Source organism: Pongo pygmaeus, chromosome 5, assembly GCF_028885625.2.
Source record: "Pongo pygmaeus isolate AG05252 chromosome 5, NHGRI_mPonPyg2-v2.0_pri, whole genome shotgun sequence".
Lineage (NCBI taxonomy): Eukaryota > Metazoa > Chordata > Mammalia > Primates > Hominidae > Pongo > Pongo pygmaeus.
The window spans coordinates 138,311,085-138,326,838 of record NC_072378.2 but is presented as its reverse complement, the minus strand read 5'-3'; the positions used below and the strand labels follow the sequence as shown (position 1 = coordinate 138,326,838).

General features: G+C 39.9%; 1 long non-coding RNA gene across 1 annotated transcript; it reads left to right on the top strand.

Annotated features, from left to right (window-relative positions):
* Positions 1–660: 660 nt before the first annotated feature.
* Positions 661–14,982, top strand: LOC129039466 (uncharacterized). The gene is made up of 3 exons (XR_008503325.1): positions 661–724; positions 12,245–12,377; positions 14,540–14,982. It is a non-coding gene; the product is annotated as an uncharacterized LOC129039466 (long non-coding RNA).
* Positions 14,983–15,754: the final 772 nt, after the last annotated feature.

Genomic DNA, 15,754 nt, shown 5'->3' with positions numbered 1-15,754 from the left:
CTAGACTTCTAGGGAAAGATCCTGGACTGTGAAAGCCTGGAATGAACTGGGCTGGACATTGGAGGGTAAAGGAGTGAGAAGCAAGCCCTCTAGCTGGATGGAAAGTTTGGGAGTGGAAGAAAAGGCTGCCCTGTGATACTTTAATTCGTGTGTTGAGAGCAGGGTCATGTCAACCTTTTCTCAGGAGAAATCGTCCTTACAGGTTGAGAAATCAATCTATGAGACTATTTGCACCTATTTTTTTTAAAAAAAGCAATCCATAAACATTGTTATTTTTCCAGAATTGGGTTACGTCTCCCATCATGACTTCCCTCCTGACTGCACAGTGCTACAGTCAATTCCTATTTGTGAAATTTTGTGAGGAACCGTTTTAGAAACATAGTTCCTCTTTCATTTCCAGCAATTGACTCTAATAAGCCTGATTCTTGTTGCATTTTGGATAAAGAGAAGGGCCTTGCTGAGGTCATTTGCATTTGCTGTGGCCTCCAGTCTTGCTCCTCCAGATGACCTCCCCATTGCTGGCTTCTTGTTGGGTAAGTTCTTCACTCTCAGGTCACCATGTCTTAACTTCTTTCTGGGATACACCCATATCTAAAATTACTTTTATTTTTGTTTATTTCTTTATTGCAGCTTCTCTTCCTAAAAAGCTTTGGTGGAGAGGTGAACGTGGATCTTGTCTACTTTGTTAACCGCTAGATTCCTGGTGATCAGAGTAGTGCACATGGTAAACCCTTAATAAATACTGTTGAATGAACAAATTAATAAGATATGGTTAAGCCTCTATATTTCTTTTGCTCTCTTAAGTTGCAATTTGTATTTATGGCATTGGCTGAAGTATAGGTTCAGTATAAATGGGTTCATCCTCATTGCAATAATTAAGAAATGTATGACAGTAATGAATTAAGAAAATGACTTTCGAGTTTCATCTCTACTCATAGCTATTTAATGTTAAATAACCTTGTGTTCTCACAGAATAATGATGACAAAAAATACATAAAAAGTAGAGTAAAGCCAAAAACCTCAAACAATTCCAGATGTTAAACATTTAGCAGCACAGAGAAAGAAAGGAAAAATTAGGGGGGAAAAGAAAGGAAAAATTAGGGTAGGAAAGAATGGGTGGGTTTGGTTTGTACTTGAGGGTATTTTGGTTTCTTTGCTTACTATGAAGGCCCTACTTTTCTTCTTTATATGATGTAGACTGTGATTTCTAGCAATATATTTGTTTTAGCCCAGTTATAAAATCTATTTTTAAAAGCAAACAACATCTGCAAAGTAGTAGATGGAAAACAGTTCAAAGCAGAAATATTTTTTGTTAATGAGTACAAAAATAGATACAAAGAATAGGAATCTAGTATTTGATAACACAACAGGGTGACTACAGTCAGCAATAATTCGCATACATTTTAGAATAACTGAAGGAGTACAATTGGAATGTTCGTAACACAAAGGAATGATGAATGGTTGAAGTGATGGATGCCCCATTTACCAGGAGGTGATTATTATACATTGTCTGCCTGTATCAAAATATCTCATGTACCTCATAAACATATATACCTACTATGTACCCATAAAAATTAAAAACAAAAAAATTTTAAAAAGAAGGAAAGAAAAATACCTTGGTCAAAGATTTGGAGTTAAAAATATTAAATTTTATTATAAAATTTTGTTAGGTTCGAAAATATTTGTCACCAAAGCAATAATATTAATATAGCCCACATTTACTGCATAAATTTTAAAAACTAAAAGATGAGCATAAAACAACTAGGCATTTAACTGAAGATTCTAGAGGAAAAAAAGCAACAAACAATAGGAAGAAGAAATAAATAAAAATAAATGTGATAATTAATGAATTTAAAAGCAAGTACACAAACTTGAAGGTAAAAGTTAATAAGTTTGAATACATCAAAATGAAAGATGTCTGTTAAGTAAAAGACTCTCAAAAAAGTTAAGGCATACAGAATATATTAAGATATTTGCAATATTTATAACTAACAAGTAATATCTAGAAAATACAAGGAACTTCTCCATGGCTCACGCCTGTAATCCAAGCACTTTGGGAGGCCGAAGGCAGGCAGATCACGAGGTCAGGAGATCGCGACCATCCTGGCTAACACGGTGAAACCCCGTCTCTACTAAAAACACAAAAAAATTAGCCGGGCCTGGTGGTCGGCGCCTGTAGTCCCAGCTACTTGGTAGGCTGAGGCAGGACAATGGCGTGGACCCGGGAGGCGGAGCTTGCAGTGAGCTAGGCACTCCAGCCTAGGCGAAAGAGCAAGACTCCGTCTCAAAAAAAAAAAAAAAAAAAAAGAAAAGAAAGAAAATACAAAGAACTTCTTCAAATGAACAACAGTATCAACTATCACCACACCAAATACCAAGTGAAACACTGGAAGAAAATGAGGAGCAGAGTCCAAAAAGTAGGAAGCCGCATGGATAGCAAGCAAGCACATCAATAGATGGTCAACCACATAATAATCAGAGTGCTTCACAGGAAAGTGCAGGTTCTTAGACCTGGCCGGTAAGCTTTGACATACAAATGGAGGCCATTAGAAACGGGGTCCACCCAAACATAGCGATTCCCTCCCTCTTCTTCTTGCCCTTGGCCTCACACATGCCTGGCAACATGGCTGACCCCATGTATCTCCACGTGTGTAGAACAGCTTGGCACCCTGCATTTGCATATTAAAAGGCTAGGTGGGAGGTCCAGTTTTTTCCACGGGCTATGTGAGTGACATGCCTGGTGAAACCAATCCCCTGAGCCCTGTGCAAATCAGACACCACCTCCTCCAGCCACCTCATATAAGCAGCCACTTTTCCAAGGCACACAGGGTTTCCTCACTTGGCTTTGGAACTGCCCCTCCCTGGGTCTCTGTATGGGGGAGCTTCTTCCTTCTTTCTTGGCTGTTAAACTCTCTGCTCCTTAAAACCACCACCAAAAACAAAAACAAAAACACATAGTGCCTCAATGAAAATGGGAAACCATTTTATCCCCATCAGAGTAAATAATGAGAAAATCTGATATTACCATATATTAGCAGGGTTTTGAAGAAAATTACAATCTTCTTGCACTGCAGGTGAAAATGTAAAATGATACAGCCAATCTGGAGAGCAACCTGGGAATAATTGGAGAAATGGCATGTGTGTGTACACAACAAGCTGGCAGTAGTTCTTCCCAGTATAACCCATGGCTAGTGAGTAGAATTTTGGTTTTTAAGGGAAAATTGCTATCAAGTCCCCAAACAAGGGTGAACTTGGCAACAATCTTTACACGGGATTTGTTTTGTTATGCAGTCTAGGTAGTTGACACCCTTCCAGATGATGGGGCTTGGGAATTTGTGTCCACTTTCCCCAGTCTCACACAGATGTTCAAGAGACCATGTTAGAGGATATTTACAGAAGAGATGTACATAGTAGCAGCTGTTTATTTGTAGGGCATGGATAAGTAAAATATGGGGCAGGTATGCCACAGAATGCCACACAGCTGTTAGAAGAGATGGACTGGATGAGCATTGTGGTAGGCTGGATAACAGTGCTCCAAAAATGGCTACATCCACATGTCCGCAACCTTTGCAGCTTTGATTAGGTTAGTGATCTTGAGATGGGGGTGGTGATTCTGGGTTCCTAGGGTAGGCCAATGTGATAACAAGGCTCCTTATCAGAGGGAGGCCGTAGGATCAACAGTCAGGAGTGGAAGATGTGATGAAGGAAGTAAAAGGTGGGAGTGAAGCAAGGAATCAGCCATGAGCCAAGGAATGTGGATGGCCTCAGAACCTCCAGAAAGGACCAGTTCCACTGACACCTTGACTTTAGCCCAGTGAGACTGATTTTGGACTTCTGACCTCCAGAACTGTAAGAGAATAATTTATTTTTTTGGTGGAGGCATAACCAAGAATCTCTATTGATGGACATTTACATTGTTTTCAATCTTACTCTTTTAAATAGATCACAAAATGTACATATGTCATTGTGTATGTGGTAGTTTACCTTTAGGATAATTTTCTAGAAGTGCCTGGTTAAAGCATATATAGTCTTACATTTTTGATAGATTATTGTAATTTTGCCACATTGCCCTCCAGAGGGTTTGCAACTATTTACATTCCTGCCTGTTTTCCCACAGTCTTGCCAAGACAGTCACCAAACTTCTGGATTTTTGCCCTTCTAATGAAAGAAAAGTAGTATTTCCATGTATTTTTAATTTGCATTCCTCTTGTAAGTCAACACTGATCATCTTTTCACATGTTTAAAAATCATTTGCAGTTATTTTAGTGTGAACAATCTGTTCCTATTCTTTGCTCATTTGTCTACAGGGTTGATGGTCTTATTGATTTGTAGGAACTCTTTATGTAAGAGATTAGCCCTTTGTAATAGGAATTGTGAATTTTAGCAAAATATTCATGACTTCTAACCCAGGTTATCATTTGTTTCTTTGCTTTATCTACAGGGGTGTGTGTTTGCGTGTGTGTGTGTTGGCATGGAGGATTTGTAGGTTTTTGTGTAGTCACTGTAACAATCATTGTTATGGCTTCTGGATTTTAGGTAGTAGACTTTTCCATTTACAGGTTATTAAAGAAATGTGTTATATTTTAGAGAATTTTTTTGTTCTTTGAAGCCACTGTTTGTAATAAGTTATTATAGCAGCAATAGGAAACTAACATAAGCATACAATGTGCGTAGATGTTAAAATCAAGCAGTTGAGTAAAATAAATTTAAAAACATATTATATTTTTCCTAAGATACACACAGACCCAAGGACAGTAAGAAGTATATTTAGGAGAAGGGAATGGAGTGAAGACAATGGTAGAGTGAAAAGACAAAATAATTAAAATAATTAGACTGTCTCGTCCAGAATAATTGTGATATGAGCCATAAAGAAGAGAGTATAATTAACACATCTCTGCATCTGAGATCTCCCATAACACTCCTTCTATCAAATTGAAAACAAAGAAAGAAGGAAAACAATGGAATAGAATTGACATGAAAAACACAGAGCTGGTTCTACGGAAAAACTTAGGTAAACCCCTGGCTTCTGTGACCACAGAAAAAAGGGAAAGGGAAGAAAGAAAGAAAGGGAAGAAAACACAGTAACGTTATCATTTGTTGTAAAAAATCAGTTTGGCCACAGATATAGAAGATACTTAGAAATTAAATACTACTTACAACATTAAGCACATAAATTGAATATTTAGATGAAATAAATATTTTTGGGGGAGAATTGTAAATTACCAATATTAATCCAAGGAATAGCTTTAAAAGCCCCAATCTGGTGGAAAATCAAAGAGGAATTTAAAATGTTCTCCCGAATCTAATCCTCCAAAAGCCAGATCCAGATATTTCAAAAAACCCAATTTCATCAATATCTTCAATAAATAGGTGAGTCCTTAATCTGTTCTGGAATGTAGAAAATGACAAAAACCTTCTGTTCTACCCCTAATAGCCCAGGGAAGATTAGCAGTGTGATAAAGAGGAATTCCTATTTAAGAAGCAGGTGACCTGTTTTCTAAGCGTGCACGTTCCACTTGTAAACTGGATGCTCTTGAGCAGTTAACCTAATATCCCCCTGCCTTATATACTCTTCTGTCAAACAGATGCTTAATAAGGGCTGATGTCAGCTCTGCCCTTCATCTCCCAGCTGTTCTCTGATCTTCACTATTGGGTTTGCTGTTGCCTCCCCTCCCTCTTCGGAGTACATATAGACTGGGGCCATATGCAGTCAGAATTGGCTCAGACACTGGAATGGGATGGAGCCTATATCCATAGGCTACATCCATAGGCTCCATAGGCTGGGATAGAGCCCATATCCATCCATAGGCTACATCCCAGTCTAGTGTTTGAGCCAATTCTGACTGCACATAGCCCCAGTCTACTCTTCCCCATCTCTTCACTCCAAGACAGACTTTATCTTTGTGACTTTCATAGATTCTGGATGAAGAGGAAGCCCGGCTGACCACTGAACACCAACATGGTTCCCTAGCAATCAAAGCTTCCCACATCCTACACTGTTCGCCTCATCCCCCAAATAGCTTCATTTTCATGTCAAGGATTCTTTCTTCCTGCCAATCTGTCCATTTTTAGTCCAGGGTTTCCTGACTTGGTGACTATGGACAGTAGAAGGTTGCAGGTATCAGTAGCAAGGGATTTGAGAATGCTTTCTTATACCAAACGTTATCTGTAGATTGAATATGTCGTCCACATAAGTGTTGCTGTTTTTCCAAATGAACTTCTATCAGTCTGAGGTCAAGCAAGAAACAGAAACCACATAGTAATGTAAAGCAAGCAAAATTTAATATAAAAAATTATTCGACAGTGATAGAAGAATAACTATAACAATGTAAAGAGAACTTTCAAGGGTATCCGAGGATTAAGGGAGAGTACCCAAGGAAAGACAACTTGGAAAGAGGGTTCTCTCCCTAAGGCTGGGGTTCAGACCTTGTTGGAGAAGGTGTGTTTGCAGTCTACTAGATGTCAGAGAAGCCTGCTATTTTCCAGGACCAGAGCTGGTCCATAGCTGCTGGGCAAATAGGATGCAATTTCTTGGAGCACAGGCAAACTGAGGCTGTGGCTAAGTGCACAGTCAGGCCACTGCTGGGGACATGAGGCCTGGAGCACACAGTGCCTGTGTTGCAGGACTGTGAGAAGGTGGCCACAGGCTCAGAATCAGGCCAAATAGTCAGTGAGAGACTGTGCCTCTGAGCAGGTGGTGTGGCAGGGCACAGCGGGATGGTCTTATACATAGTACCACTGATAGATAATGCAGCTGGAGCAAGAAGAAGAAAAGTAGCACACCAGAATCAGGAAGAGAAACTCGCTTTCTTCTGCAATGCTGCTCCAGTGGCATCTGCTGACAAAGCTTAGCATTGTGCTCACTGTAAAGGAGAAATTCTTAAAGGGTCCATTGCATATTTGTAGAGCAGCTGCTGAAGAAATCTGGAACAAAGAGGTAATAAATTGAAAACTGGCATAGCACTGGTAGAATTAGTGAAATATAAATTTATGTTAAATCTCTGCTGATTCCTAGTTGATTTTTATCATTATACATTTTTAATGAACAGATTTTTATTGTTATATATTTCTCAATTAACAGATAGAAAAAAGATGACAATTAGCGTGTGGGGAGTCCCCAAGACATTTTGATGTTAAACGTGGGTCCTTCTTTTTGACAAGGTGGGAATATGCTGCTCTAGCAAGATTGCAATGATGAATCCCAGGTGACGCCCACCTGCTGGCTTGACTCTAAAATAGCCTCTTCCTGTCCAGCTGTCGGGTTTCTGTAACTTGCACTATTAACTCCAGTGTGAATCATTTGCATAAATTATGGTTGCAATTCTTGAGCTCCTGGTGTATCACTTCTTCACCTTCTGAGTCCCAGGATGCAATCAGTCCTGCAAATACCCAACCTTTTCTCTAACTACCTGTTCATTGTCTCAAAAAGCGGTCTGGCCATTTGTCCTTCTCACAAGCTAGGACAGTTGATTGAATGAATGAGTGAATGAATGAATGCCTGTCCCCCTCCTCCATGGTTTTGAGAATGATTATTAAAAATGCATATAAAGCCCATGTGGAAATGTACCAAGCAGCATAAATCATCATAATTTCTATTACTGATAATAGCCACACTTTTAAATGAGGCTTTATTTGCCTTTCAGTAGATCTCATTTGCAAATGGTGTTTTTTTTCTTTTTTAAATAAGTGGTTTCTACTTATAACCAAGCTCAATGGTAACTAAGCAATTCAAAAATTCTGTGGCATATACATTATCAACAAGACTCTGTTTTTAGGCTCTACTCACTTGCCAACCCCTGTCTAAACATTGCAGCTATAGCAACATGCAGGCCCCGATGCTAAATCACCTGGTTGGGAAGATAGAAACCATCTCACATTGCATCTAAGAACTCTGACCTGAATGACATTTTCCAGGAAGTAGGTGAGAGTAGGGGAGAGGAAAGAAGAAGGGAGAATTAAGAGCAAAAGTTAGTTTCATTTAAACTGAAACAAGTAGGTCAGCTGACATTGTGCTAAGTGAGTCCGCTCACTTTTCAGGTTAAAGTTTTTCCTTAAACTCAATTTTTTTGGTAAAAGAAAAAAGAACAAGACAACTCCGGGATACAAATTGTGAAACTTGTAATGATGATGTGATACCTTAATTTGGTTAAAATGCATGACAATATAAGTCAGGACAACCTTTGGCTGACACAAATGAGGAGTTATGCTCAAGTGCACAAAAGCTTTCCCATGAGCCACTTGTTTTTGGTTTTAATAAGGCTTCATCTCTTTAAGTGGATTACCAGTAAATTCTTCTGATAGTTAATACTAGAAAACAAATGGGAAGCTTGAGGTTTTTCCCCACAAGATGGCTATTTCTAATATCAAGATTGTCACAGCTATTTGGGGCATGGCAGCACAAAGGCAAGAGAAAGCATCAAAAAGTGTTTTGGGGTCGGGAAGTAACATGAAGAAACTCGTGCTTAAAGAAGAATATGTTTGCAGGCTGGTGATGTACACAGCTAGGCAGCCTAATAAACCGATGTAGTAATTCAAGTATAAAAGCCCTCAGAAGTTAACTAGTCAAGCCCCTTTCTAGTACAAAGGAGGAGGAAACTGAGCCCCAGAGATTAGAGAGGAACTTGCCTAAAATCTCTTACCTGGTTGTTGGCAGAGCTATGTCTAGTGACCAGACTAAAAAGTTTTGGCTGCTATTCTTTTCACCAAATGTCACTGAACTTTAGAGGTGACATGACATTCTCATTTTTAATATTTTATATTTTGAGGTAATCTAAGAGTTGCAGATCCCAGGGGATTATTTTTCCTTTGGGATCTTAGTTATAAATGTTCTTTTCTCTAACTGCGACTTCTTTATAGGTTTCCTCTCTCTTTCCTCCAAATCTACTCCAGTTTCTTTTCTTTTTCTTTTTCCTTTTTTTTTTTTTTTTTTTTTTGAGATGAAGTTGTCCAGGCTAGAGTGCAGAGATCTCAGCTCACTGCGACCTCTGCCTCCTGGGTTCAAGCAATTCTCGTGCCTCAGCCTCCTGAGTAGCTGGGAATACAGGTGCACATAACCACTCCCAGCTAATTTCTGTATTTTTAGTAGAGACGGGGTTTCGCCATGTTGGCCAGGCTGGTCAACCTGGGCACTTGAACTCCTGGCCTCAACTGATCCATGTGCCTTGGCCTCCAAAAGTGCTAAGATTACAGGCATGAGCCACCATACCCAGTCTACCCCAGTTGTTTTCAAACCAATCATAGCATAACAGTTTTGTAACATTAGACATATTTCTTAACTATTTTGTGTCTCAATTTCCACTATAATATAGAGAAAACAATACCACCTACCTCATAGCGTTGTTATAAAGAACAAATTAGTTAACATATATATAATACTTAGCGTCTGGCATATCAATGCTATATAAATTTTAGCTATTTTTAGAGACAAATATAAGAGAAAGAGTTTTTGTGATACTTTGTTTATTTGTCCTATTCTGAAAAGTTTGTGACACCTGAACCTGATCCTACATGAGCTGGTAAAGATTTGCTTGAAGGTGTTGAAGTTAATTCCATTCTTAAGGACTGCATAGTGAGCCTCTAAAATGCACATGGGGTGTTGCAGGGGAAGGTCTAGGATGGAAAAGATGGAAGGAAATGTCAGCTGGTGGGGTTGGGTGAATAAGAAGGTGAGAAATTAGAGAGAGGGAAAAGCCTATTTGAGGAGCAAAGAGCAGCAACTCTTTCGGTCCCAAAGAGAGAGAGTGTGTGTGTATGTGTGTGTGTGTGTGTGTGTGTGTGTGTGTTCCAGGTATGGTATTATGACCACAACTGAGATATTATATTCATCTAATGCTCAAATCTCCAACCGCTCACCTCTCATCTGAGTAAAAGTTCTGTATCTCCGATAGTCTGTGAGGCATCTTCCCAGGAATATCCAGCTATTCACTCAGCACAACATGAGTTCATTTTTTTTAGAGTCACCTCTGTTCAAAAACCCTATTTATGCCATCGGTAACAACTTCCCTCCAATCATTCAGGCTTAAGATCTGTATTTATTTGCAACTCTTTACTCTTAAAATTTAAGCTGTAATGTATGCTAAGTAAGTGATCATGAGTAGGATATTTATATTTCTGATCTTTGTTTACTTATTTGTAAATTGTAGTTAATTTTAACTACCATATAATAGTTGTTGAAAAGAATAATAGTGCTACTACAGTAGTAGTATTTTTCTTTTCAACAACCAGTATAAGGTAGTGGAAATTAACTACTAAAAGCTATTACTATAGTATTAGTAGTAATGTGGTAGAATAGTATTAATATTAGTAAGACTAAGTATATAGTATTAGAAATAAAATACTACTACTAATAATGTAATAATAATAATGGCTAACATTTATTGTTTTATTTTCTCATTTTATCCTCATAATCACTCTGTAAGACAGGTTGTATTTTTATCCTTAGGTCATAGAATAAGAAAATGAGGCTTATGGAGGCTCATTCATACATTCAGTAAATGTTTACTGAGTGTCTAGTCTGTGCCAGAAACTCTTCTAGAAGCTTGAGATTCACCAGTACTGAAGATAAGGTCCTCACTCTTATGAAACTTACAACCTAGTGGGGAAAACCACGTCAACAAATGAACTGATTACAAACTGTGAAGAATCCTGCGAAGTAAACAATAAAGTCTTGTGAGAGGGAGTAATAGGTGGCTTGGCCACCTTTAGGTAGAGTAATTCATGCAGGCATCTGGAGCAAGGTGACCTTTAAGCTGAGACGTAGGGATGAGGAGGATTCAACCCTGAAAAGGCCTGAGGGGAGAGTGCCAAGGCCTCTGAGCAGGAAGGAGCTGGCATACTTGAGAAACTTAAAGACAGGCACGGCTGAAGAAAAGTAGGGGCAGGGACGTTGGGGAGGATGAGGATGGGGAGGAGGGGTGTGGCCTAGAACGTGGAGGTCCCCATGCACCATGGCCAGCAGTTTGGAGTTTTATTCTCATGCAATGGCAAAGCTGAATACAGTGAAAGCTGAGCAGCGAGTGACCGATCTAAATTAAAATTTTAAATATCCCTCTGGCTTTATTGTGGTGAAAGGCTTATAAGGGTGTATGAGATAAACCTGGGATACTAAATAGGCATCTATTGCAGTAGTCGAAGCAGGAGATGAAGGAGCTTGGACCAAAGGAGCAAGTGGAGATGGATACAAGGGGATAGGTGGGGCCTATTTTTTAGCTGAGAGCTATAGAGGAAAGTGAGGAGAAGGGAGGAGCCAGAAAGATGTTTCTAGCTTAAGCAACTGAGTGAATGGCAGTGCCAATAATAGAGTTAGGAGGACCAGAGTAGTAGAAACAGGTGTTGAGAAAGAGAAATGGACATGCAATCAAGAGTTCTATTTTGGCCATGTAAAAAAAAGATGATCCAAATCAAAAGGTCAATTAGACAGTTGAATACTTGAATCTTGATGAGGAATCTGGCTAGAGGTAAAAATGTGGGATTATCTGCATATACACAGTGTTTAGAACCATTGGCCTGCAGGAGAAAATATACATAGAGAAGAGAAGGTGCCTCCGTTCTGAGCCCTGTGGAGCCCAGACATTTCTGAGACAGGCAGAAGAGAAGAATCCAGGGACATGAGAAGGGAAGCTTGTCTTACAGCACCCAGTTAGTAAGGAACTGAGCTGTGACTGCTGATGCAACGTTTGTGAGGAGTCCTACAGAGTGCCCTGCCCCCTGCAACCTCAATTACTGCAACAGTCCTTTCCACCTCAAGCTCCACAGTCTGACTTTCAAGGCCAGCTTTGACTCCTCCCTCCTTCTCCAGCCTACTTCTGACACCACAAATATTCCTAAACACCCTACAACTTACAAAGCTCTAGATGCCTGTAGGATGCACTTTTATGTAACAGTAACCATCTCAATGATAACATTTGTTCATCCAACACATATTGAGTGCTTGCTGTGTGTCAGGCCCCTTTCAATCCTCCAAGGAGACTCCAGAGAACAAAGTCTCTGCTCTTGTGAGTTGACACTGGGGAGGAGGCTTCTCTAGTCTGTTTTTTTTCATAGATCCCTTATTAGTCACACTCATTTCCACCTCTACAAATGTTCCCTCCTTCCTTCTCAGCCTCTTTCCTCCCCTCCACTTATCCAAATCCTCCATTTTCCATAGAAGCCAGCCAGGCTGAAAATAGCATGTTATGTTCCCACATGTGAGCACTGATATATCTAAACATAAACACTACCTTATCACCTCTACTCCCTCCCACAGGGATACACACCTACCTACCGAGAGACCTCCAAACAGAGATATCAACATAGAAACCCCTGCAGAGATAACCAGATCTCCATATGCAAACCCATGTAAAAAGAAGCCTAGAGAAATGATGCCCAGATGAAGAGGGGTGTGAGTATAAGCTTTGGTGAGTAAAACCAAAGAGTGAATTTAAGGGGAAATGGGTACTGTAGAGAAAATGAACAGTGCTAGAGGAGATAGAGGAGAGGGTAAATAAATGGTCAACAAAGCAACTTTAGGACATTCAGATGGAATGCTAAGCCTGGATAGCCCCTAAAGGGCTTTTGTTGGTATTCTGAGCTCCCATGCCTAGCTCATTACCTACTGCCAAGATGAAAAGGCAGGGATAGCCATGTTCAGAGCTTCTCTCAGGAGCCCAAGTTCAGGGAAAGGCTCTTGCAAGGAAGGTCAGTGCATCTCTATCCAGCACAGGCTATATTAGGGAAATTTCACTGGGTGTTAACCTATTTAACGCTAAAGCCTTCTCAACCATGTAGATTAGTCTAATGCTCTCTGATGCGGTTACGTGGGTAATTCTCTCCTCCGCTTACCTATAGCTGACAAACAACTTCCATTAGCACAAGTGACCTGGTCAAATAGTGAATTGTGATTTAGTACATGTGAAGGTTCATCTATATGAAACAGTGGGACACTGATTAGTTTCCTTCTATTCCAGCAGATGGAGCTACCGCCTGGAAGGACTCAATGTGCTTCAGTGGCTGATGACCACTCCTCAAAAAACAAAACAAAACCCAAAACAACAAGTGGTATAGAGAGAAACAAGAATTACCAAAAGGGAAAATTGCTTGGTCTAGAATCATTTCGTGATTGTCCAAATACCTGCACCAGTGTCTGACCGATAACGCATACTCTGTAGATAGTGAATGAATACATGTGACATAATCTGATGACCAGACTGTAGCTTGAGTTTAGAATAGTAATTCTGTCTGCCTTTTTCTGTTTTGTTTTTCTCTCCTGTCCCTTTGATCTTTGTATATTCCTGTCCTTTGGACACCCACCTCCATCAAAATGTCATAGAAAAATTCTGTGAAACTTGACTGCAGGGTCAAAGTGATGTCAAAGGGAGGTTTGGGTAGAGGCATGTGATGAAAATAGCCCAGCTGAGGTTCCCATCTGTTTCCCATGCTGTAGCACTATGCCCGAGGCACTGTTTCTTGAAGTGTTTCCCCAGCGTCTGCATCAGTATTAGCTGGGTTGTTTGTCAAAAATTCCAATTCCCAGGCCACACCCCAAAGAATCTGATTCAGTGCTTCTGGGCTGGGGCACTCTTAAGTAGTTCTGCAAAACACAGCTTGAGAATCTCACTTGTAGATTAAGGAGAGTGAATAATCTTTTATCCTTAACCCTGAAATCTAAAGAGTACTGAAAACTGAAAACTGCTAGGTTTTCATAACTCATTTTGGTGGCAAAATCTGATCCATGAAGTGACATCACACTATAAATGATGCTTATTTATTGCACATAATGTGGACATTCACACACTTTGCTGCAGAAATATTAGTGTGTTTGATTAGAAGTAGCTCTCCCTGACCCTACTGGGAATGTTAAGGGATGTATGGTATGTACACTGTGCTGAACTGTCTTTCCAAAATCCAAAGAATTCTTTTTTTTTTTGGAGACGGAGTCTGGCTCTGTCGCCCAGGCTGGCGCGATCTCGGTTCACTGCAACCTCCGCCCCACTGGATTCAAGCGATTCTCCTGCCTCAGCCCCCTGAGTAGCTGGGACTACAGGCGCATGCCACCACACCTGGCTAAATTTTTGTAATTTTTTTGTGGAGACGGGGCTTCACCATGTTAGCCAGGATAGTCTCAATCTCCTGACCTCATGATCTGCCCGCCTCGGCCTCCCAAAGTACTGGGATTACAGGTGTGAGCCACTGCGCTTGGCCCAAAGAATTCTTGAATTCAGAAACACACTTGGCTTTAGGGGGTTCAGGTAAAGGGCACCTGTACGAAATCCTCATGTGCAGTCTATAGGTGGTATTTTGGTCTGCTTTAAAAAAAAAAAAAAAAAAAAGCCTAATAAAAGGACCGTTGGTTGGGAGCCAGAAGACCTCATCTTTCTGGCTTCAATTCTCTACCCTGAGAAGGAGATGGCATTTAAAGTCTTCTGTCTCTAAAATTTTGATTTCCACACCTTCTTGCTTTCTTAAGAAATGTTCAGACATTACTGCCATAAAGATGAGATTGTTGTATATTGTTATTTGTATTAAAAATTTAGAAAGGTGAAAATCTTTTTCTTTCTCATAGGTTTCCAGACAGATTCTTGGCTAACATTTCTGTCGGTGGTGTGAAAGGACATTTACCCAGATTCTATAGATATTTTGGTTATGCACTCAACAAACCTACAATGAAACTACCAGAATACAAAAGCAATTGTGAACTCCAGAGAGTGCTAGAAAACATTATGGAAGAGAGTATAGTTTATGTTACTTATAGAGGACTAAAGAGATGTAGAATAGGAGAACTGAAAAAGCCTCCACTTCCAGTGGCTCTTAGAGTGTAATTAGTCCAAGGGGCAGCAAGCTGCCTTCTAGCAGAATCCTTGTGATCCCAAAGCCCACATGACCGGGGCCTCTCTCTGGTCCTTTATACAGTAATTAATATTTAAAAGATCTCGCTAAACCCCTGTCAAGTCCTGAAGCAAGATTTTGAAAAATAAAAAAACTCATAAAACACAAAATAGAACAAAACTATGAGCTCTGAGTTTGCTCTGTTGAAAGCAATGGGTTGAATTGTGTCTCCCCATAATATATATGTTGAAGTCCTAACCTCCAGTACCTTAGGGTATGACCTTATCTGGAGATGCAGACATTACAGAAGTAATCAAGTTAAAGTGAGGTCATTGGGATGGGCCCTAATCTGATACAACTGGTAATTTGGACACAGACACATTCAGGCAGAACACCATGTGAACATAAATGTGGTCATCTATAAGCCAAAGGGGAGAGGCCTGGAACAGATCCTTCCCTCACAGGCCTCAGAAGGAACAAACTCTGCCAACATCTTGATCTTGGACTTCTGGCCTCCAGAACTGTGAGACAACAAATTTGTGATCTTTTGTTATGACAATCCTAGCAAAATACACTGTGACACCCAATTTCTAATCTGATGACAAAGGGAGGCATCTACAGTCTCTGAGGGTGTGTGCATTTGGGCACTCATTTCACCACTGGCTTCATTTATGTCCTATTCTTTGTTTTCCATTTGTTTCATTTTTCTAATTTTATCTTCTATTTTTAAAAAAGTTTACTGTACTAGACGTAACTTTTTAAGCTGCCTGAAATTCTTCTTAGGTTTACAAATGATATAAATCGGTAAAGATTATCAGACCTTAAGCACATACAGCACACGTGGTTGGGATGAAACAACTAAGTGGCAAAATATTAATTTATAAAACAAATTAAACTGCAAAAACATAAAGAGTAAAATCCAACTCTCCTGGACCACTGGAGGAGGAACTGT